This window comes from Pteropus medius, unplaced genomic scaffold (assembly GCF_902729225.1).
Source record: "Pteropus medius unplaced genomic scaffold, Ma_sr-lr_union100, whole genome shotgun sequence".
Classification (NCBI taxonomy): Eukaryota; Metazoa; Chordata; class Mammalia; order Chiroptera; family Pteropodidae; genus Pteropus; species Pteropus medius.
Genome location: NW_024345861.1, coordinates 2,011,769 through 2,021,877, shown reverse-complemented (window position 1 = coordinate 2,021,877; position 10,109 = coordinate 2,011,769). Strand labels below are relative to the sequence as shown.

The 10,109-nt window shown below is 35.5% G+C and overlaps 1 pseudogene; it reads right to left on the bottom strand.

Annotated features, from left to right (window-relative positions):
* Positions 1-9,358: 9,358 nt before the first annotated feature.
* Positions 9,359-9,477, bottom strand: LOC120612263 (uncharacterized; annotated as a pseudogene).
* Positions 9,478-10,109: the final 632 nt, after the last annotated feature.

Below are 10,109 nucleotides of genomic sequence, written 5' to 3'. Positions count from 1 at the left end.
TATAAGTGAAATCATATGGTATTTGCTTTTCTCTGTCAGACTTATTTCACTTAGTATAATACCCTCTGAGTTCATCCATGTTGTTGCAAATGGCAAGAATTCTTTAGTTTTTATAGTTCAGTATCCATTTTATCTATGAATCCAGAAAGATTAGCACTAAATTTAGGGTTCAGCTGTAACTAGATCAACCTTAACCTCCCAGCAAAATTCTGTTTTTACTAACAAATGGCATTTGATTGTCACATATACTTTAAATTTAAGTCAATTCACTAATTTTAATGGATGATAGTATTGATTAACAATATGAAATTAATGTAAAATAATATAAAATATATTATACCCTTTGGAATAATTTTCAGATTTTTCCAAAAATAATATGAAGATAAGAATGGAGAGAAAATTATCTTAATTTGGAAGAATTAGAAATGGAAATATAAATGTTTCTTTTTGAATAATTTTTTATATTTAAAAAATTGTAAATTAGGAATTTAAAGATCTCTGCTTATTTTACAGTTATGCCAGAATTATTGGGAATGTCATGGCTCTAGTAATTTTTTAATTGTAGGACAAATGTTTCTAAAGAATGGTGTTATAAGGACAAAAAAAAAAAAGGACTATCTGCCTGCATATGTCTAAGCCAAAGAAGAGATACGTACAAAGAGTTGCATGTCCTGGAGATACAGGCAAGCTATTGCTCAAAGGCCTGGCTCCTAGGTGTCTCTGGAGTACAGATTATATAGGGAAGAATCATTAATCATGGAAAATAAGGGAGTTGGGGTCGTGGGTGCTACTGTTTGGATGATTAGAGGGGAATGAGGTAATTGATCACGGTGTCTGGTTCTGGAATCAGCCATGGCACCATCCCGTCTGATTCTGTGGCCTGTCTAGTGGCTGGTAGGGTTGTCGTTCTGCCTCAGTGGGCCTGGGGCTGAAACACATCTAAAGCCAAGATGTTATCCTTAGTCTAAAGTCCATCTGGAAACTATTGTCCTCATGATTATAGACCTGAGGCTCTATTAATCTTATGTCCTCAAGTTTAATGATTAAAGGGTCAGGCATATAGAGGATAAGAGCTAAGTTGGAAAAAAGCAAGTGAGCACAATGCCATTATTTGGGCAAAATCAGCTTGAATCAGACTAAAAGAAAACTATATTAAAGAAGTGAAGTTTGTGTGTGGTTACAATAGTTAAGCTTGTTTGTTGGCATACAATTGTAAATAATGAGTTTATAATGGAAATAAAAATTTCCACTCTTTGGTGCCTTCCCTCGAAAGCTCTATAGTCCCTAATGGTGTCCTCTTCAAAGTTTATGCCATGTAGCTATTCAATAGAGAAAAGTACTTTAAAACTATTTCCTTCTGACACTTATAGAACTAGTACTCTTGTACTAGTATTATTGTATGAGTTCTAATTTTCCGTTTCACAGCAAATAAGTTTTATGTCATGTGAGGAACAAATTCATGGTCATTCTTTTTAAATTTGAGACAATTATCTGTACTATTTAAGTAAAAAGTAAACTGTGTGGGTGCTCTAGAGTGGCTGTCAATATTAAATACATTGACAGAGCAGTTATTCAACTTTCCATTTCATTTGTCTTTGTATACACGGCCACAAATTAACTGACTCAGTTAACTTACTCTGAGAAATTTGTTCCCTATAAAAACTAACTATTAACTATTAACAGGATATAATTTAATAATATGAGTGGAAATCTTCAGAGTGGGCAAACTTTGAAAGTAATATAACAGTAAATTTGGTACTCTGATATTCGAGGGCAATTATTTTTTAACAATTTCAATGACTCGAGCAAATTTATTTATTCAACAAATGTTTATTGAGGCTTCTTATGTGCTTCTCACAGTGCTAGATCTGAAGATGCAATTTAAATGTCAAGTTTTAACCTTCAACAAATTCACAATCCAGTGGGAAAATCAGACAAAGAAAGTGAAAATTATGCAACAATAATGTAAGTACTGTCAGTGGTAGGGTTGTATAAAGTAGTGTTTCAAGAAAATTAATGTGGTAGCATTATGTAAAGTGTACTTGAATTAAGGATATCAAATTAGTAGTATAAAGCAGGGGTCCCCAAGTCTTGGATCTCGGACTGGTACCAGTTCGTAGCTTGTTAGGAACCAGGCTGTATAGCAGGAGGTGAGTAGCGGGCAAGAGAGTGAAGCTTTATCTGTATTTTCAGCTGCTCTCTAGTGCTATTATCACCACCTCAGCTCCACCTCAGATCAATAGGCATTAGATTCTCATAGAAGCTCTCGTCTCCGGTGCCAAAAAGGTTGAGAACCGCTGGTATAAAGTAGGTACTATTTGTTAAGTTCACTGAAAGAAGAACACAGAAGGCTGAAGGGGTTAAGCAAGATTTACTTTAGCAGAGTGACAGACTAGCTGAGCTGAAGATGGCGTTAGCCTTGAATGTAAGGAGACCTGAAACTTATATGGGGCTTGAGGAGGGCCTTTTGGTGGGAATATCTTGGGCAGGTAAATTGACACGGAAGGGAGGAGAGTGCAGTGAAGCCAAAAGTGAGCATGTAGTGTTGCCAACCAGGATGCAAGGGCCAGTTCCCACACAAAGGTAAGGGAGAAGTCTGGTTCTCACACTACGTGGAGGTAGGGATAGGGCCCTCCTGGACCTAACACTATTCCTGTTCCTTTCTATACATAAGGAAATTTCAGAGGTTCAGAGAGATTCAGTAATAGCCTGGAATCAATCAACTTATTCATTAATGTGTTCATTCATTGACACATTCATTTATCAGAAACTGTTCTAGGAGCCATGAACAAAGCTGTGATTAAGACAGACTGAACCCTGCCTTAAGGATTTTATAAGAGATCCAGAAGTGCTGTGATCATTTGGAGAAAGAAATAATGCTACTGTATTTAAAATTCTAGAGAAATGGGCATAAACACTCAATTATACATTAAAGGGCAGAGCTGAGAGTCAAGCTAGGGTGTGGAGGGCTTTATTGATGTTTATACATATATGGGTCTGCAAGAGTCCCTGAGCTATATTGTCCGAGTGGGAATTGACTTTAAAATACTTCAGGACTGTATAACAATGTGATGAGTAAGATAAAAAAAAAAAAAGTTAATTCTAATTAAAGCTCTAGGGGTGACTAATTACCATATTAAGTGTCTTTATATGAAGCAACACTTTGGGGCTAGCAAATTAGCAGGCGAAGTGTCTTACATAAAACCATCACCTTAGGGTTGGCTGATTTGCACAAGGAATGCTAAAAATAATTTTTGATTGGAATAAATATCAGTGTTAGGATATGTGATTGGCTGGGAATAGAGCAAGAGGACCAACCTCCTTTACATGAATGAGATGTCAGAAATTGTCAAGCCCCAAAGTCTCTGTCCTAGGCACAATGCTCTAAGTTTGAAGTTTATTAACCCTGCACTTCTTCTTAATTGAGAATCTTACCACTTGGTATGGTTTCAAGGCTTCCACATTCTGCCATTTAGGGTAGAAGAATGTAACTGCATTTGTTTCATATTGAGCTTTTCATGCAAGATGGACTTGAGGACATAAAAAAAAAGACCTCTTTTATCTATAGAAGATTGTCAAGAAATATTGATACCTTTGGTGGAATTTGGTCTAATAATTGTTTTTTCTTGGTAGTAAGTTTCAGGGTTGAGGATAGATAGACTCAATCTATTTTCTAATCCCTGGAGGCCACCGATATTTACCAGAAGAACCTGACATTCACAGAATTGCCAAAATAATTTAGGCTTATTTGTGACAGCAGAGAATTTATTGCCAAAGGAAAATTTCCCCAAATATCAAACTATACATGCTCAGAATTTTGGAGGCCAAAGGGAGAAAAGGAATTGATGTTATTGAGGGATGCTCAGTCAGTTTACTGGTTTCTACAGGTTCTACCCTCTGGGGTAAGTTAGAACAGAGCAACAATACATTGCCTTTACTCGTTACTGCTTCACAAAGACAGTGAGAGTTCATCATTTTAATCAAAATAAGACTTACTCTTCTTTCCTACTTGGGGTATTTGGTCATTAAATATTATTCAATCCTGATTGCATACTAAAATTGAATTCATATGGCCTTCTAATTTCTAATTGGTTGTAGATTTTTAACAAGACATTTCATACAAGTGCTAATTTCGCTTCCCATTTTACTGATGTTTTCCAAATCTCTCTCTCTGATCATTTTTCTCGCAATTTAACCCTTTCTTTATATATTCCAATTCTCGAAGTTGTACAAACCTAAACCTCAAGCTAATTATTAACTATTACTTTGTTTAATCTATATGTTTCATCTAGGAAGTTAGCTTCCTCCTCAATCTATGGAAGAAATAGCCCTCAGATCAAGAACTTTAGCACTCTTCTTTTAATTCTTATTATCTTAAACTTCTCATACATGACAATTATGATCACCCCACCAAGATATAAGTTATCTCTCATTCTTTGGCTCTGAGACATAGTAAGGTCTTATTTCTCCTACTTTTCTGTAGTCTTCTCTAGCTCATATTCTTCTCCGTGTCTGTGAATGTTTTCTTTGGCTGTCTTTTGGTCTCATGTTATGTGACTCTGCTGAACTACTTTCTTCTTAGGCCATTTTCATCACCATTTGGAGAGTTTCATTAAAGAGATTCATAAAGTAAATAGATAGTACATGCTGACTAGTTGAATATTGGGAGCTGTGGGGAAGGAAAAATAATTTTCTCTCTACCATTCTAGGTTCTTGGCTGAGATCTACCTATAATAAAAGACAGATTCACAGGAGAAAAACAAACAAAAGCTTAATAACATGTATACATCCTGTATACACAGGAAAGACCAAGGAAGGCTAAGTAACTTCCTGAAATGTCTTAAGCCATCACTTTAAATACCATCTTCAATGAAAGACAAAGAAAAAGATAGTGGGGTGTGGGGGAGCCAGTTATGGAAGGTTACTAGGAAAAACACAGTAAACAAGGGTATGATAGTTATATAGATTTAAGTCCAGGGCCTTCTCCACTGATATGAGTTTCTAGTGATTTTGTCATCACTCTCTTCCTGGTACAAAGAGACACACTTACAAATGGAGATTTCCCTTATGAATGTAAATGTCTCTTACAGAAGGATAACTTCTCAGTTTTTAGAGCTTCTCCTGTGTCTGCTGTTTCACCAGCTCAAGATAATCCTTATAACAAAGAGACATATTTTGGGATGGCAAATTCTGCTCCCCTTCAGAGCCATTTTGAAAAAGAAATTACATATAGTGCCTAGGCTTCAAACCTGAGATTCTTGAAACATATAAGTACCATCAAAAAAATGGAAACCGGAAATAGGATATATAGTATGCAGCCAGAGTAAATGAGACTATTTTCCAGATGCTGTTTGAAAGTTTTTGGAATAGAAGTGAGAGCAAACTTTTTGCAAGGATATCGCTTAATAGAATTAAGAACTAAAGCTGTCAATATTAACATTACTTTATTATTCTGGGAAATTCTTGCCTAGGAAAATAAAGTTGCAAATAACTTTATTCTTTGTTCTAGGATCTTTCTAAAAAGTTATTTATCTGAACAATAAGCTGGATCGACTAGCCGCCCTTCATCAGGGTAAATACCCCATTCTCAAATTGACAGATCATTCAATGGACAAATTGTTCACTTATCAAATGATTATTCAATAAGAATTACTTCGAAACTTTTGACTTGATATATTCACCTATCTAAAAATCTACATGACAAAATTCGTCCAATTCCAATTGTGGTCGGTAGTCACGTAGCTGAAACCTGCCACTGAGGAAGCAAACTTAAGCTATACCTTCTTACCAATAAGAAAGAAAAACTGTTGGAACAGTAACCACAAAGGAGATAAAATCAGATTTAGAGAAAGTCCCCCAAATCGCATGTGTTCACCAATTAGAAATGTCTTCTGCTTGACTTGTCCTCATTACCATACTAAACAACACACCCAACAGTGCCATGACAGATCCAGAGCAGCTATATAAGGCTAAAAAGGGAGTGAAAACCCAATTCTAGAAAATCCCCACTCTGTTACAGAAAAACTTAAGAATATTCCTCCCCACAATTAAAATTAACCCAATCCCTTACTCCAAGAACTTATAAAAACGCTATGCCAATTGAACTTGGGGAGTCACATCCATTCTCTTTCAGAGTATGCTCCCTTGGTGCATCAAGCTTTTGCTTTAATAAACCTTTCTGAGAAATTGTTTCACCCATTTTCTTGATTTCTATCTTGAGAAGGGCAAGGATCTCCTTTCTCTTTCAATTCACCAATAACACAATCAAATACCTGCATTGAAAGAGGTACTTTAAACCAAACCCCTGAACTTTATAAATATCTGCCTTTGACTTTCCCTTTCAAAGATACTACTAAGACCCTGTCAAGGTGGTATTTATCCTTATTATAATAAGTAATTTTTAAGCTTTGTTTGACCAACAGATTTTTGTTGGTGGTCTATTTTAGAGTCAGCAGTCAGAAAAAAATAGTTCAAGTAATGAGAAATTTATAAGTTTTATGTGAATATTGTCAGGGATGGAGAAACTTTCTCCCTTCCTCTGTTAGTTATTTTGGCTGGTCTAATAATTAACATGGCACACAGCAGATTAACAGGAGAAAATCAAGTTTTAATATGTGTGCATAAGGAATTCATATAAGCATGAAAATTCCAAAGACAGTAAGGCCAAATGAGGTATATACGTCATTTGGAACTAAGGAGAGGGAGTAAGGCAATTCACAGTGATATGAAAAGGGTTAATGTTTGGTAAACAAATGTATACCAGGCCATCTTGAAACAATGGGAGTACAGAAATGACTGTGATCAAATGGGCCTTCTATGTTCCTCCTTGTTGATCACACTTAGTTGATATTAAAATGTAATCATTTATGATGGTAGCTCTTTCTTGGAACAAGTCCTTTGTCTAAATTCTCCTAGGCAGTAAGGGGAAAGTCAAAGGTTCTTCCTGAGCTTTCTGGGCCTTGATTGTCTTCAGCCTGAAATAATCTGCATGCCAGAGTGGCACATCTTGGAGTAACTTATTCTGAACCCCCTATGGTGTATATAGTATGAGACTAGAAGATGGTCCAGGAGAACATTTGGAGAGTGAGAGGAAGAAGATGAGCTAGAGAAGACTACAGAAAGGTAGGAGAAATAAGATTTTATCATATATTAGAACCAAGAAATGAAAGATAATTTCTTTCTTGTTAGGGTAATCATAATTGTCATGTATGAGAGGTTTAGGACAATAAGGATTAAAAGAAGACTACTAAGATTGTTTAAAAGAATTTTAGGGAACCTCAAATAAAACAGTTAGGCATGCAATGAATATATGATTATTAGATGTGATCAATGGGTCTATACTAAATCTAAATGAATTTGTGAAAATATGTTATTATAGTTGAAAGGAGTCCCCAAATAACATTTACATTAGTGAAGTTATAACTGCAGAACCAGCTCAAAATTGTCCTATTCTGTTTAATAAGATGCCAAGTTACATTTCAGAGATAACAGCACAAACCTGCAAGTCATGCAGCTGAAGCATGCTCAGAGGAGAGAATTTTGACCTCTAGTTGTCCTAGAAAAAAAGTCATGCCCACTCCCTTCATGGAACCAAAGAACCAGGATATAACCAGAACTTGAACATCAGAATCCTTTCAGAAGCAAAGGTTTCATTGTCCTGGAAGATCCAGTGTTGATGCCCCTTTACCATAAATGGCCAAGTTTCAAGGTCCTCCAATTAAAATTCACCCCATCAGCACTTCTGCATACCTGTTCCTCCTTCCCCTATAAAAACCCTTAATCTAGTTCAGTAAGCAAGATGGATTTGAGGCATTGCTAAATCTCTCGTCTTCTTGCTTGATGTCTTCTTGATCAATAAACTTTTACTTACTCCAAAAGCTAATGCTTTGAGTTTTGCCCTTTCGAAGCGTTGAGCATATGGACAGGAGTTGGGTGACAAAGCTTCTAGTGGAGTGGGGCTGATTCAAGATATTAGAGAATGATGTAGTGGTTTGAATGATTTAGACTAGAGGTCAGCAAACCTTTTCTATAAAGGGCCTTTTTGTCTCTGTCACAACTTTGCAATCATAGCCAAGGAAGCACCCAATATATAAATGATTGGACATGGGTGGATATGTTCCAAGAAAACTTCATTTATAAAACTAGATTGCAGGCTGAATTGCCCTATGGGCTGCAGTTTTCAGACCCCTGATTTATACTAAGGAAATGTTATGAAACAAAAGAAGTCTTTAGCAAGTCAAAATATCCACAGTAGTTGTCAATATTAAATAAATTCATCAGAACTGAGCAACTATCAAAGTGTTCATGAAAAGTGCTTAGAATGGCATCCTCTGAAGGAAGCTCTTTATTTATTCTTAAAGGAAAATATTATCGAAATGAAGCTGGTATCTGATTTATATACATCTTCATCACTGTACCGGATCATCCTAACCTGAAATAAGTCTTTCTGTGACATATTTTGCATGAAATTTATGCTCTCCAAATCAATAGCCTTTGTCAATTTAGAATTTTAGTCAGTGTATGCTAATTTGCTATTAAAATCTCTTGAAAATTAGAATAGAAAAAGTAAAAACAATTATTATAATTAACAAGATACTTAAATTAATCCATCTAATACTTCTAAATTCACGTGTAGACTTAAATAATATTACTCCTCTTCCCAAATTTGGATAGTGTTATTTTCAAAAGGGAAGTAAACGAGGAAAAACAGAAATTGCAATGAGTGTGCTTGTCCAGCTCAACTATAGAATTAACAGTTTATTTTGTAATGCATTTTAACTTTCATAATCATGAAAATAATGTGGTTGTAGTATCAATATTAATGTCAAAGCAGAAGTAAATAAATATATTCAGTAGTAAAGTCATAAAAAATTCTGTCTGGAGGCCTTTCTTATTTATTTAATCATCAAAGTGTACTATCATAGCATTGTTCATGCCTTCTATTTACTATAGATCACACTCCTTTGATTATTTAATCACCTGTCAGTACTTATTATAGCTTATTTTAATTTAGGGTTAGGAAAAAACAAAAACAAAATTTAAAATGTATTACATTGCAAAATGTAGGTCAAGCGCTTTACATTGCTGGTATCTAATTCTGTGAACTACATTTAGCCCTCACATCTAATCCTGTGAAATAAGTACTGTTATTTTCCCCATACTGTAGATAAGTAAAGCATAAAAAGATTGTGAAACTTTCTAGCACTAGTAGAGTTCATAAGTAGCAGACCTATGAGTTGACCAAGCTCTATTTGTCTCAAGAACACATTTTTTCTTTTTTTAGGTGAGGCAACCCTTGGTTGACCTCACAGATTGCAAGGACCTTGTCAGCTTACAATCCCTTAGTTTTTATTTTTTATGCCTACAGCACCTGGTCTTTCTAGGTGGTCTCTCATCCAAATACTAACCAGGCCCAAACCTGCTTAGCTTCCAAGATCAGACGGGATCGGGCTTGTTCAGGGTGGCATGGCTGTAGACTGAAAAAACACAATCTTTTAAGTACCATAATATGTCATCTCTGAAGAAGACTACTGAAGTAGAGATATGGAGTGCAGCAATACAGCTAGTCAATCATGTGCCAGGTTTTACTACTGCATGGGATGTGGAAAATTTCCCATGGAAATGGATCATTTTTATCCAGGAAATTATTGTATCATTTGACAAAAATTAAAATATAATAAAATATATAAACAACGTTCAATTTGAGACCCTTTTTAAAGATAGTTAACACAAACCTACCACCAGACAGTCATTTCAACAGGTTGAAATGGGGCTTATCAGAATTCATCCTTGTGAACCATTGCATTAGATGCTGAAGTCTTTGAGAGCAGGGGCAAGGATCTTGTTTACCTTTGTGTCTTCAATATCAAATACAGGGCCTATCATAAAACAGAAAATACTGGATGTCAAGGGGAATGAGTTGTTGACCAGCCACTTACCATTCATATACCCTAGGTCAATCATATTCTCTGAGCCTCAGTTTTATTATTTCTAAAACACAGTCGGTTATTGGGTAATTATAAAATTGGAAGATACAGATTTTTCCCTTATGAAGCTTGCCATCTAATGTATGGAAGAACACCTGAAATAATATTTATCCTACCTTGCTC